The sequence below is a fragment of the Oryx dammah genome, unplaced genomic scaffold (assembly GCF_014754425.2).
Source record: "Oryx dammah isolate SB20612 unplaced genomic scaffold, SCBI_Odam_1.1 HiC_scaffold_14, whole genome shotgun sequence".
Lineage (NCBI taxonomy): Eukaryota > Metazoa > Chordata > Mammalia > Artiodactyla > Bovidae > Oryx > Oryx dammah.
This window is the reverse complement of record NW_024070198.1, coordinates 27,335,419-27,350,073: the sequence shown is the minus strand read 5'-3', so window position 1 is coordinate 27,350,073 and position 14,655 is coordinate 27,335,419. Positions and strand designations below refer to the sequence as shown.

At 39.2% G+C, this 14,655-nt stretch overlaps 1 non-coding gene across 1 annotated transcript; it reads left to right on the top strand.

The window, feature by feature from the left end:
* Positions 1–6,300: 6,300 nt before the first annotated feature.
* LOC120873996 lies at positions 6,301–6,407 on the top strand. The gene has a single exon (XR_005723570.1). It is a non-coding gene; the product is annotated as a U6 spliceosomal RNA (small nuclear RNA).
* The last annotated feature ends 8,248 nt before the right edge of the window (positions 6,408–14,655 follow it).

The following is a 14,655-nucleotide window of genomic DNA, read 5'->3' as shown; positions in this document are numbered from 1 at the left end:
AGTTCTAGACAGGTATATAATCTATTTTTAAACTTCCTTATGGCAAATACATAGGGCTTTCTTGGTGATTCAGATGGTAAAGAATATGCGTGCAATGCAGCATACAGAGCAAACATTTAATAACAATAAATACATGAAAGAATGGAAAGAAGGGAAGGAGGGAGGAAATAAATAGTCAAGTGTCAGGATTTATAAGCCTATTGTATAACTCTAGAGCAACAATTGTGCATCAGAATTTTGATCAATGAAATATAATAGTTTGTGGAGGCATCATCCTTGGGTCTATGATGTTAGTTCTATAAGGGATTTCAGTAATCACCTACTCTGTATAATATTTATAGTAAGAAATTTGAGGGTCAGAGAAATGTAATAATTAACTAAAGTTGTAACTCTGGTCAGTGTCAAGGCTAGGATGAAAATTCAGATTTCCCAATATTCTCTTTGGTGAACATTTGGACTCTATTTAAAATTCAGTGTCAAGGTCGATAAAATTTTAATTGTATTTGCGTTTCTTTCTGCTTTACTCACATTATGTATTATCTAATAGTGTTCACTTTTGCAAATATGTATCAAGTCCTTGTTGAATGCCAAATACTGCTCAGGACAAGGATTCAGCAATGAATGAAGCAAGTGTAGTCTCTGATCTCCTGTCTAATGGAAGCCAGATATTAAACAAATATTTATAAGTGTATAAATCCAGGTGTTAAAAATCTGGAGCCTGGTAGGATCCTTGTCAAAGCAGTCTTTATTATTTCTACTTTGCAAGTAGGAAAGTATTGATGACAATCCTCCAGGCTTTAATACACAGCTCAACCCAAAGAAGAGAAGATACGCCAGCTGAGGACAATGAACTTTCATACATACTGGAGTCCACTTAAGGACATTAGTCCTTTCAACTGCCTTCAGGGGAATCCTTCTGTTTCCTACTTTGTGCTACCAGGCAGAGACAATTGTTCTCCAGTAGCAATCCCCAGTCTCCAATTAGGCTTTGACAGCAGTGAGCCAGGAGAACTCAAGACTAAGATGTCATTATGTTGATGGACTGTTCCCCATGCCCAACACTCCTTGTGGAAAGGAGACGATTCAGTACTACCTAGCTCCAAGAGCTTAATGATCACTTGCCTGCAACCTCAAAAAACTCCACTTTAATTACATTTTAACAAGATGTGTATCCTCTGATACAAAATAATCAGCACAGTACTGGGTAACACATTCAATATGTTTGGTTCAGGTGCAGGGAAGTGAGACAATTCCATAGGAAAGTCTTCCATTTGCTTGAGAGAGTCTACCTAAAACCATGTGATAACTCCTTTATCTATTTCCAGATATTATTCCAATTCTCTTAAAGTATTTTGCCAATCTTCTTAATTGCTTATTTGACAAGTTACCTGTGATTGGGAGTCCCATACATGAACTGAAGGCTTTATTTTTCCAGATACCTAAAATGTATTCAGTCCTTAAAAGAGGTAGTATAATAAATAGATTTTTATATATCCTTACACTTAATATTCCCAGAAACTCCATGATAGACGTACTGCTATTATCCCTATTTTAGAGAAGAGGAAATTGAGGCTCAGAAAATTGAGATGCTTTTCCCAGAGCCACAGCAAATAATTAGGAACATTGGGATTCAGCCCTGGGCAGTATCCTTCCAGAGCTTGTTCTTAGCTACTGAGTCCTTGATGCCTCTACGAAAGTTCTAGGCACCCAGGGGCTTGTATTAGTTCATTTTTATTGCTGCTGTAAAAAAGAAATGCCATAACATTATGGCTTTAAGCAACACAGATTTATTACCTAATAATTTTAAAGATCAGAATCCAAAACTAGTCTTATTGAGCTAAAGTCAGTGTGTTGGCAAGACTACATTCCTTGTGGAAGTTTTGGTAGAGAGTCCATTTCTCAAAGCTTTTAGAGGCTGCCCATATCCCCTGGCTTGTGGCCTGCTTTGATTTTCAAAGCTAACAATGGGCAACCCAGTCTTTCTCATGTAACATCACTCTAACAGTTTTGCCTCCCTTTCCCACATTTTTTTCACTTTAATTGGCAGAACTGGGAAATAGAAGTAGTATATTTTTATGGTATACAAAGTGGCATTTTTATATATGTATATTTTGTGAAATGATTACGCAAATCAAGTGATTAACATATCTATCAACCCATATAGTTGTACTGTGCCTACACATGTGAACGATGAGAATATTTAACAGACTAAGTGGGATGTTTACTTTTAAAAGGAGTTCTGAGGCTCTAACTCAGACCAGTCTTGGGTAGGAGAAACAGAGAAAGAATTATCATTGAAAATAATTCTCCAAGTGGTTTTTATGCTGATGGTTCGCAGGCTACACTTTGAGAAATACTCTCAATCTTCTCCATATTTAAGGACCCTCATGATTACATGAAGTCCACCTGGATACTCCAGGATAATGTCCCCATCTCAGTTCCATAACTCAGATGGTAAAGTGTCTGCCTGCAATGCGGGAGACCTGTGTTCGATCCCTGGGTTGGGAAGATCCCCTGGAGAAGGAAATGGCAACTCACTCCAGTACTCTTGACTGGAAAATTCCATGGATGGAGGAGCCTGGTAAGCTACAGTCCATGGGATTGCAAAGAGTCGGACACTACTGAGAAACTTCACTGGCACTAGTGACCTTAATCCATTTGCAACCTTAATTTGTCTTTGCCAGGGAGTTTAATACATTCACAGGTTCAAGGAACTCTGACATGAACACCTTGGTTGTTATTCTGCCCACTTCTAGGTTCAAGACCTAGAAATACTTTAGTGATCAGTTTGCACCTCCTGGGAAACCCCTGGTTCTGAAGACACAGAACATAGAAAACCTTCTCCTGGGGCAAATGTTGGTGTTCCTTGAATTATTTATTTAAAGTAACTGGCCCCTAAAATACAATGAGGCAGTACTCCTTTTTCCCTAAAGTGAAGCTAAGTCAGGGATGAGAAAAGCCAGTATAATATAAAAATGAATAATAAAAAAAATGTAGAAGGTGGCAGAGGGGATTTATCCCTCTCCTCTTCAATTCTGTGATCTTCCCTGGTAGCTAAGATGGTAAAGTGTCCACCTGTAATGCAGGATACCTGGGTTCGATCCTTGGGTCAGGAAGATTCTCTGCAGGAGATGACAACCCTCACTAGTATTCTTGCCTGGGAAATCCCATGGACAGAGGAGCCTTGTGAGCTACAGTCCATGGGGTTGTGAAAGAGTCAGACACAACTGAACGACAGACCACATAGTCATGTGTACAGCACCAGTGCCCTTCACACAGCAGACTTCCTGCCCTGGGAACTATTTGCTGCAAATTCATGGAGGTTAAGCAAGTCCCCAGGGCTACAAGTTTTCTGCAAACTCTGTGAGTTCTATTTACTTGGAGGAGAATGACAAACAAATATCCCCTGGAGAACCCAACCTTCTTGCCATTTAGAGAGACAGATGTTTCTGGATAGTGGTTTCACACTCAGACCTTTTTGATCTGAGGCAGTAAAAAGCTTGAAAAGTGCCAGAGCATCCTGCACCACAAACTCCTCCAGAGTTGCTAACCCTACAAGACAGTAAGAGCTGTGGGGATCAGAAGCCCCGTTCCCTGCAAGATTGACACAATGCCATCTTTAGGGATGCCCTGTTCATTCCAGAAAGTGCCCCAGTGCTTTCCATGACTTCCCCTAATCTTGAAAACTTATTTTGTATTTTTATTCATATATATATATATATATATATATATATGACTATAGAGAGAAAGAGACAAAAGCAAAGAAACTGAAAGAGACGGAGAGTTCTTAAAATGGGTCAGATCCTGTGCTACAATCTTTTTATAGGGAGTCTCACTTAATATTCATTATAATTCTATAAGGAACATTGTACTTGTATCCCCCATTTTAAAGATATGAAAACTGAGGCTCCCAAAATATAAATAACTTGGCCAATGTCACAGAGAGATGATGCATACAACTATGTCCATACATCTGCTCTTTTTAAACTGCTGCCTAATTTGGCAAGATTTCTCAATAGACAGTGACATAATGGTACATTTTAAAGTTAAATAGGTAGCTTTTGTTAATTATGCTTGGACAATAGGAATACACTGGAACCGTCCCAGGCAAAACAGGACATGTCATTGTACTCAGATATGACTCTTTTAACCATACTCTGCATTAATGTCAGGCTTTATGAGCTATGAAACTTTTCTTATATAGTCTCTCCTCTGACTTTCTCAACAACCTTCAGAAGATGAAACACTAGGTTAAAAATGCTTAAGAGATATTCAGGCTGTTGTAGGCCCAGAGAAGGACTAAGTCCCTTGCTCTGAGTGGAGTGCTTTGCTGACTGCATCAAACCTGTCTGAAACAACCTGCTTGGAGGAACATTTCCCCCATAAGTGACCAAAGGTAGAAATTCCAGATCTTGCAGTAGGTTTGTTTGGGGCAGGGGACATCTTTGGTACTCTTTCAGTGGCAACACCAAGGCTACCTGCCTCCTTCTAGCTAAAAGCAGACCTCTCTTTAAGTCATCCTGACACCCAGAGTCATGACAAAGTGGGCTTGCATCTCCAGCTTTGCCATACCCAGGAGATTTGGAGAAAAGGAATTCATCTTCCTATGAAGAAGCCTCTATTTGAAATTTGCAATTTCCTTTAATTTCACATTACAAGTAAAGCTTTATATGTTTATATATATATGAATTATAAAATGTGTATAATGTTTATATATATTATGTGTATAATGTATATACATTTATATATATTATGTGTACATATATTATACATAATATAATGTGTGTATGTATATATACATACATAATATAATGTATTATATTAATATAATATGTATATATACACATTATATATATATACACCAAGGCTACCTGCCTTCACATCTTCATGTATAATTAATTATATATAATTTAAAAAGCTGTATTATGTGCTCCTATTGTTATAAAATTGTTCAATCTACACATGCATTCATTCATCTATCCATTTATTCCTTCTGAACATAGCTAGAATAATTTTCATCAAATCATAATAATGATATTTTCCTCTTGGTTGGGAAAGGTTATTTTGAGTACTTTCTTCTGCTTAATTTTTTACTTTTCTGCATAGCTTAAAATTTTGCAATGAACATATTAACTTTTTGAAAGATGTAAAATTTTTAAAAGGCAAGACTTAAGATTGGTTTCAAAGGCAAAAATTAATTAATGAAGAGTTTCTATTATGCTCCCTATGTGGGTTTCCACAGTATGAAACCCTAACTAAATTTATTTCCTGCTTCAGGTATGATACTTGGTGTTGGGCTTTCTGGGTCACTCAGTGAAAGAATCTGCTTGACAATGCAGGAGACATGAATTAAATCCCTGGGCCAGAGAGCTCCCTTGGATGGAAATGGCAACCCACTCCAGTATTCTTGCCTGGAAAAACCCCATAGACAGAAGTGCTTGGTGTGCTACAGTCTGTGGGGTCACAAAGAATTGGATACTACTTAGCCACTGAACAATAACAACTTGGGGTTACTATAAAATTTTTCTCTTTGCCAAGATTGATATTAGTTGAAGTCCATTGTCCCAGCAAAATTGTTAGCAACATGTTTCTCTCTAAATTGTCCTTATTTGAAAAATAAATATATGGTCCCTGTAGTAGGTTGGGTTCTTCTGGAGATGGACTCTGATAAAAGGTTTAATGTCCAAGATATTTACATGGAAGTGCATTTGTAATCACCACCTTTGGAAAAAAGAGGAAGACACAAAATTAGGTAGAAACTGAGCTGAAGTAGCCTGGCTAAACCCATGGGGAACACTAGAGTTAAAGTGGTCCTTCAGAGTCATCCAAGGGACTGAGATGCACTGACAAGTTCTTGGATATAGGCCACCTTGAAAGGGGCATGACTTCAGTGGAGCAAGTGTCTCCTGCTGAAGGAATTACTGGAGTCCCTCTGCTGATAGCAGTTGGACAACACAATCTTCATTAAGGGGAGATCTGGGTGGCATCTTAGCATTGTTCTGCTCTTACTGAAGTACAGCTTTATGGGGTCCAAGCACCTCTCTGGGCACCAAATTAGTTGCCCATTTCATTTCTATGGAGAGAAGAGTTGCTTCTAAAACTAGCTACCTAATGAGAAGGGATCCCCATAGACCCAAGTAGAAGTGAGATACTTTTCCTAATGGTTCTCAGGATATGTGTGGATCACAATAAACTGTGGAAAATTCTGAGAGAGATGGGAATACCAGACCACCTGACCTGCCTCTTGAGAAATCTGTATGTGTGGTCAGAGTGGTGAATAAAAGTCACTTAAGTTGTATTGTGCTTGCTTTGGCAGCACATATACTAAAATTGGAATGATACAGAGAAGATTAACATGGCCCCTGCGCAAGGATGACATGCAAATTCATGAAGTGTTCCATTTTGGTGGGGGATTCCCTGGTGGCTCAGACAGTAAAGCACCTGCCCATAATGCGGGAGACCCAGGTTTGATCCCTGGGTTGAGAAGATCCCCTGGAGAAGGAGATGGCAACCCACTCCAGTACTCTTGCCTAGAAAATTCCATGGATGGAGGAGCCTGGCGGGCTACAGTCCATGCGGTCACAAAGAGCTGGACACAACTTCACTTTCACTTTCACTTTAAGTTGTATTAGGCTCCTTTGTTGTAAATTCCTCAGTAATTATGCCTTGTAATTGCACAAAAAGGACAAAGACTTTCTCTGAAGTCCTCCCAACCTAAGACTTTCTCTGCTCGGAAAGAACAGTCAAGGTTCCACGTCTTCAGTCCTTTCTCTGGGGAGGTTAATGTTTTTTAACACACACACACAACAAATTACCATCAGCACCAATAAATATATCAACATCAATTAAAGAGTAGATTAATGTTACCCTGGTTGCTTTTGAGGTTCAGGACTCTAGAAGGTGGTTTCTATCTCTTTCAAATTCACAGTTTCCTTGTTTGAGAGATTTTCAGTTAGATTCAAGGAGATCTCAGACTATGGGAAGCATTCTTTCTGACTATCCTATTTTAGGTCTTTTATTTAAAGATGTGCCTGGATTTTTCTTTTCTTTCTTTACATTTTACTTCCCCCGCTCCGTCTCCTTCTGAATTTATTCAGTTGTTAATAAAAATAATACTCTGGCCAATAACCCTAAAAGTAGATAGTAGTATCACGTCCACTTTAAATATAAAGACTCATAGACTCAAATATGTTAAGTAACCTACCCAAAGGTTTTTCACCCTGAGATGGAGCTGAAGTTCAAACCAGGCCTGTCTGGGTCCAGAGCTCATTCCCTTTACCATGAAGACTCTGTCCTGTGATGAAAGAGCCACTATTTAAAAATGGGTAACTCTTGCAGAGGGGAAGCTCTCCCTGCCTATCCTGTTTCACTGACACTTGGAAAATCGCTGGTTCAACTTGTAGAGAAAGAGTGATTGAAATGTGAATGTGTTAAAGGAGGTTTTTGAAGGACCCAGGTTCATTCTGGGTAGTGTCAATGTGTGGGGCATCCAACTAAAAATAATTAATATTGTGGTAATAATCAGTTCTTTTCAGGGTGTATTGTGCAGTGGTTAAAACAGGGTTCAGGGAAATATGTGTTATTTAGCAAGGAATCATTAGAGCTTTAGAGAAAAATGAACCATTATTTGTCTTTCATTTCAGTTTTTTTTCCCTCGGGCTTCTAATTTGGACCCAGGATTTCCTCATTAATGGTATAAATGGGATTAATGACTTCATACCAGCAGAGAACATAAAGTACTTAAGAACTCCAGCCACATGACACGTTATTGTAGTAGCAAATGGTGAGGTATTCAGCATTTATATTGTACTTTATTTGCAATGTGCCTATTTTGATCCCATACTCACACACACATTATAACCCTAATGATTACTTTGTGCTTTTCTATTTGTTATACTTGTATGTATTTGCAGCCGTTTAAATGTATAATATTAAGCAAAATTAATGCTCATGAAAGCCTGCAGCTGCCTGCCCTGTGTGGTCTGATGATTCATTTATTCATAGAGCCTTTGTTTCCCCTGCTGAGGATTTTAACCCAAGTCTTCCGACCATCTGGGTGGGCTGTTTGGGGTCAGGGACTCTAGATCAGTAGTTGGTGAAGACTTGAATGATGCCCTAGGGTTATTTGGTTCACTGAGGGGCTTCTATTTAGGGCAGCATCTCCATTGAGAGTTCTCTGGCTGCAAATTCTATAGCCTCTTATCCCTTTAAATAGTCCCAGACCTTTCTTGGATGCCCAAGTTTTATTAATTGACTAACTCCTAGATGATGGTGATCTAGGGAAATGCAGAGTAGATTATGGTGCTTTTCCATACCTTTCCATTGAAAATCTTTCATGACTCCTCCAGTTTCTGTGTTTAAGTGGTGGTGGTGATGATGATGATGATATAATAATAATGACAGCAGTAATAGTAATAGAATAATAAATATGACTCAGGAAGTTATGTAAGTACTCTACGTATATCTTCTTTGCTCCTCAGAAAACCTTTTGGGTTAATTGCTAATATTATTTCAATTTTAGAGAGGTGGAAGATGAAATTTGGAAAGTTCAGTTGACTTGCCTGTTGTCCCATGTCTAGGAAATCTTATTCTAGTATTCGGACCCAAGCAAAATGGACTCCAAAGCAACTAATTATGGACTTTAAATCCACCTCAAATCACTTGAGTCTCACAATCAAAACGAGCATTTTATGTTGGTTGTTGAAAACAGGCAGTACCATCTGTGATCCAGTTTGTGCACTCAGATTGTTCTGATACTTATGATTAAAAGTCAAGACATTATCCTTAGGGAAGCATTATTCTTGTCTCTCCATTTCATTTTTCCCTCCTCATTTTTTTTTTCCTTTTAAGAGTAATTGCCACTTTCTCATTATTGTGCTTTTCCTGTTCAGTTTAGAATTCAAAGTTTATAATTCATCTATTTATGCCCCCTATTTTAATAGGATTTAAGTGTCTTGGGAGTGTTGCTATCTAATTACCTACTTATGAAATAAGATACTGTCAAGTGGCAAGTGGTCTCATATTTTTGTATAAAGAATGTGAATTTCACTGACATTTGAAAAGTTGCAACCTCTTGTTTATTTGTCTTTCCTCTACCCTCACCTCTGGCTGCTCTAGGTCTCCTAAGCAACTCCTCTGTTGTCAGGAGGTGACCTGGGGTATAGTTTTATACCTGGGTCATAACTTAGTAGGTTAACTCTGTCAGGGGAATTGACGTTAATATGACTGCATGTCATATCAGTGATGTAAGATGGGTGGTGTTTGAATTAAAGAAAAGGTTCTCAAGTGGTAAAACCTTAAGTAAATTGAAGTGACAATATTTTTTTTAACGTGCTTGCTGGTTTTCAGACAAGGTAATAAACTCTCTCCACAGTATCTCAAACTCTGATCTGTTTGCTTCTACATAATGCACCTAGGATCTAACCACTGAGATCTACCTGCGTGCAGGACCGTGTTGACAGAAAAGTCTCCCATGTAATTAGCCAGAAGTACCACAGCTTCTGCCTACAGGCAAAAGTATCTCTGAGAGAGAATTGGGCCCTCGCTCTCAAGGGTAACATTTTCCTCCCAACAGGTGAGAATTTACTTGGCTTCTAGAGATGAGGTGGCAGAGGTGAGGCTATTGTTGAGGGAGCAGTTTTCTGTCCCAGAATCTGCAGGTGCATCTCCTCTGTGGGCAGAGTTAACTTTTCCCTTCAATTCTAGTAGAAAACCAGCGTGTCCTTTGTGAGGGAGGACCACTTTTTGAGCACTTACTGTGTACTAGACACTTTTAGACTTATGGAAAATTCATTACTTTTTAACCTGTGTAGTGGTTGCTGAAACACTGCTCTATAAGGTGGACAGATGGAAAGACACATGAAAAGAACTGACTTTGCAGAAACTGCCCTTCTTGGCTTTCCTGTTGCTTTCATTGCCCAAGGGCAGTATTTAGATAGAAGACTCCTGAACCTCTCCACTCTAGAATGCTTCTACACACACAGATGGGAGTTGCCAACTTTAGAATAAATGTTTTGCCCCTACCTTTTCTCTCAAAGGATACTTGTAAATTCTCAGCGTGGACTTGGAGGTCCCTTTTTATTATTAACTACTGTCCTTTTTAATCTGGAAGTGAGAGTATCTCATGGCTCTGAGTTCTATTTACTATCACACCCACCCCATGAAAAAAAAAAAAATCAGAGGAGAATGCAGTATGGTTGAGTAGTGTCCTTGCTGTCTGAGATTGTGGGTCACAAGCCTGTTTTATAGTGTTGACCCCTGTAAATGCCACTTGGAAAAGTCTTTGTCACTTTTAGAGCTGCTGCAACTCAGGATCTCAGACAGCTACCATTTGTAGCATCAAATCAGTGTGAATAAGTTGCTCAGATTTAACATCCGTTGAGACTCAGGGAAAGATCATCCAAAGAGCCTGAAGATTAACCAGACTTCCTGTCTCAATAGGAAGTGAATAAAAAATGTCTGTGAGTGAAAGTGTCAGCATGTTGAATTTCATAAATCTGTTAGCAACTTAACACTGCATGTACATGACAGAAAGTAAATCATTTTTTTCATCTAATTTTAATTTGAATTGTTTACTCTGTGTTATAAATAAACTACTTCCTAGCTGGTAGTCACACTTATAGGGGACATAGATGCCTTTTATTTTCATTTTAACCTGCTTCTGATTCAATGGTTCAGGTGACAAGTGACCAAGCAACCGATTAAGAAAATAATCTGTAATAGGTGAGTGTGAATCACTTTTGACTGTGTCCAATGAGACATAATTGGTGATATTGACAACACTGAATTACATTGATTTTCCAGTCCAGCTGAAAACCTTTTTATTTTCACCTGTGTTACTCCTCTTTCTTATAAAACAGTTTGTACAGTGGAAAAAAAAAAAAACATGTTAGGTACAAGTTCCACACACTTGTCTATGCTGTCTTCCTGAAGGAAATGTATTTGGATATATGCCATCTGCAAAGACATCAGAATAGTGATGAGCTAAGGATTAGACTTTGCAAGTCCTCCATATACTGTTGTACAGGTTGTTCATTACACAAGTGCACCCAGTCAGGGAGAAAACTAGCATCTGGAGTCCTGACTATATTTTATTTGCCAACTTTGTCACCCAAAAGAAAGGGCCCCTTTTTCTAATTTATTCAAAAATACCAACATATGAGCAAACAGAAGTGCCAGGAACAGAACAGACGTTCTATAGACTGTGTATAAAGCTCATACAAAGTATTTATTCATTTACTCACACCAGCAATATGGGAAGTGAAACTCAGAGAAATGAAACAACTACCTGGAATCACATGGCTGGTAGGTGGACATGTTGGATTTTGGTTCCTTGTCTATGCCATTGTAGAGCTCTGGGCCTATTCCAGTGGGTCCTAAGTCCTATACTGACCTCAGAAATGGTTTCCTAGGGGAAAGTCCCTTGTCATGCTTGAGATAAAATGGATAAGAGGTAACATCTCTGCGACTGCCCCAGCCAGTTATAGAATCTTTTATTTTTCTTATTTCCGAAATCACTCTCACAGCATCAAGCACTATGCTGCCGCTGCTGCTGCTCCTGCTACTGCTGGTGGTGCTGCTGCGTCACTTCCGTCGTGTCTGACTCTGTGCAACCCCATAGACGGCAGCCCACATCAGGGTCCCCCATCCCTGGGATTTTCCAGGCAAGAACACTGGAGTGGGTTGCCATTTCCTCCTCCAATGCATGAAAGTGAAAAGTGAAAGTGAAGTCGCTCAGTTGTATCTGACTCTTAGCGACCCCATGCACTGCAGCCTACCAGGCTCCTCTGTCCATGGGATTTTTCAGGCAAGAGTACTGGAGTGGGTTGCCATTGCATTCTCCACAACCGCTATGCACTGACTCTTAAAAAAAAAAAGTTTACCCTTCAAACTTTCAGAAGGAACACAGGGCTCTCTTCTAGTCAAGAATCATTTTGTGGCAAGAAAGACTAAAATGTTCAAATGCAGAGAGAGAAAGGACCACAATGATGTCTCAAGGGAAAAGAAGAAAAGCTGAATGCTAAAGACCTGAATTTATCTCCTTGTTGCTTCTATGGATCTCTTCCCTCACATATTCCATTTTGTTTCCGTCATCTGCTTCCTTTGGTCACTAATTCTTCATAAATATATGTGCACATCTTCTAATACTGTGAGCCTGATCTTGACTTTGCAGCTACTCTCAAATCCACAGTTTGAAATTTAACTGAGAACCCTGATTCAAATTTCCAACCCTGGGCATCCCATTGGCTTAATTTGTTTCCACTTTTTCTATCCTACTCAGGCATCTTCTCCTATTATGTTTGGTGGACCTGGTTTCTGTGGAGATTTTATTGGGAGAAAGGATGTAAGATTGGGGTTCGTGTGCTTCAAGGTGCCAAGAGTTGGGAGCCCGTGTCAATGGGCATAGATTGGTAGTTTCTGAAATAAATTTTATGTACTTTCTAGATTCTTGGACTGATCTTACACTTAGGAAGGGTCTTTAACAGATCCAATTCATGGCAAAGGCTATAATAGTTAAAGTATTATTTCAAGTATAATGTTTGATGTGGTAAAAGAATAAATATTGATGAGTCTTAGAGTAAGAATGAAGAGAATAGAGGGGCTGTTAGATTTAGGGGGATTCTGGTCTTTTAATTTTGGGGCCCATACTAATTGTTGTTTTTCAGTGGCTAAGTCATGTCCAACTCTTTGGGACCCCATGAAATGTATCATGCATCATGCCCTCTATCTTCCACTATCTCCCAGAGTTTGCTCAAATTTATGTCCATTGAGTTGTACTACCCCTTTAAATACTCTAGTCCCACTTATGACTGGTGGCTTGGAACCAAGAGTGCCCTCAGTCATCTGCATATTACATCTGATATGATGCTAAGCTCTGATTCTGACCCTCTGCTTAAACCTCCCTGAATATCTGGTTCCCTTAGTTAAAATGTCTCCAGCTTCACTGGAGTAACATGTTTAAATTTCAATTCTTGACTAGCCTCCTTGGACTAGCCATCAATTTTTAGACAACCTTCTTGGCACACTCTTAAGATGCAGCTTCTCATCTGGATGCTTGAACTCCATCTGCCCATACCTAGGCTTATAGTTTTACCTTTCTTTGTCTTACGTGTTATCCCACATTTACCTAAGTCAGGCACTATGTCTAGTTCTTCTCTAGCACTGGCTCATTTAATCTTCAAAAAGACCCTCTGTGGTGGCTAATATCATTATCTCTATTTTATGAAAAGTAAAATAAGTTTTGGAGAGATATAATATCCAAAATAACCCAGAAACTAGAAAGCTCATGCGATTTAAATCCAAACTCTGCAGCCTATACTCTGATGCACCACACTACCCTGATCTGTGACAGAATAAAAGATGAAGACCCATCACACTGAATCTTCTGTGGGTGAGCAGCAACACACTCATTCCTCTGGTTGTTAACATGCCTAAGAGTTGCCTAAGAGTGAGACACCCTGAAATGCAAAGTCAAGTGGGCCTTAGGAAGCATCACAACAAATAAAGCTAGTGGAGGTGATGGAATTCCAGTTGAGCTACTTCAAATTCTAAAAGATGATGGATGCTGTTAAAGTGCTGCCATCAACATGCCAGCAAATTTGGAAAACTGAGCAGTGGCCACAGGACTGGAAAAAGTCCATTTTCATTCCAATCCCAAAGAAAGGCAATGCCAAAGAATGTTCAAACTACCACACAATTGCACTCATCTCACACACTAGCAAAGTAATGCTCAAAATTCTCCAAGCCAAGCATCAACAATATGTGAACTGTGAACTTCTAGATGTTCAAGCTGGATTTAGAAAAGGCAGAGGAACCAGAGTTCAAATTGCCAACATATGTTGGCTCATCAAAAAAGCAAGAGAGTTCTAGAAAAACATCTCCTTCTGCTTTATTGAATATGCCAAAGCCTTTGACTGTGTGGATCATAATAAACTGTGGAAAATTCTGAAAGAGATAGGAATATCAGACTACCTGACCTGCCTCCTGAGAAATCTGTATGCAGGTCAAGAAGCAACAGTTAGAACTGTACATTAAACAACAGATTGGTTCCAAATAGGGAAAGGAGTATGTCAAGGCTGCATATTGTCATCCTGCTTATTTAACTTATATGCAGAGGACACCATGTGAAATGCCAGGCTGGATGAAGCACAAACTGGAATCAAGATTACTAGGAGAAATATCAATAACCTCACATATGCAGATGATACCACCCTTATGGCAGAAAGCAAAGGAGAACTAAGGAGCCTCTTGATGAAAGTGAAAGAGGAGAATGAAAAAGCTGGCTTAAAACTCAACATTCAGGAAACTAAGATCATTGCATCTGGTCCCGCCACTTCATTGCAAATAGATGGGAAAACAGTGGAAACAGTGAGGGACTTTATTTTCTTGGGCTCCAAAATTACTGCTGATGATGACTGCAGCCATGAAATTGAAAGACGCTTGCCTTTGGAAGAAAAGCTATGATCTACCTAGACAGCATATTAAAAACAGAGATATTACTTTGCCAACAAAAGTCCGTCTAGTCAAAGCTATGTTTTTTCCAGTAGTCATGTATGGATGTGAGAGTTGGACTATAAAGAAAGTTGAGCACAGAAGAATTGATGCTTTTGAACTGTGATGTTGGAGAAGACTCTTGAGAGTCCCTTGGAGTACAAG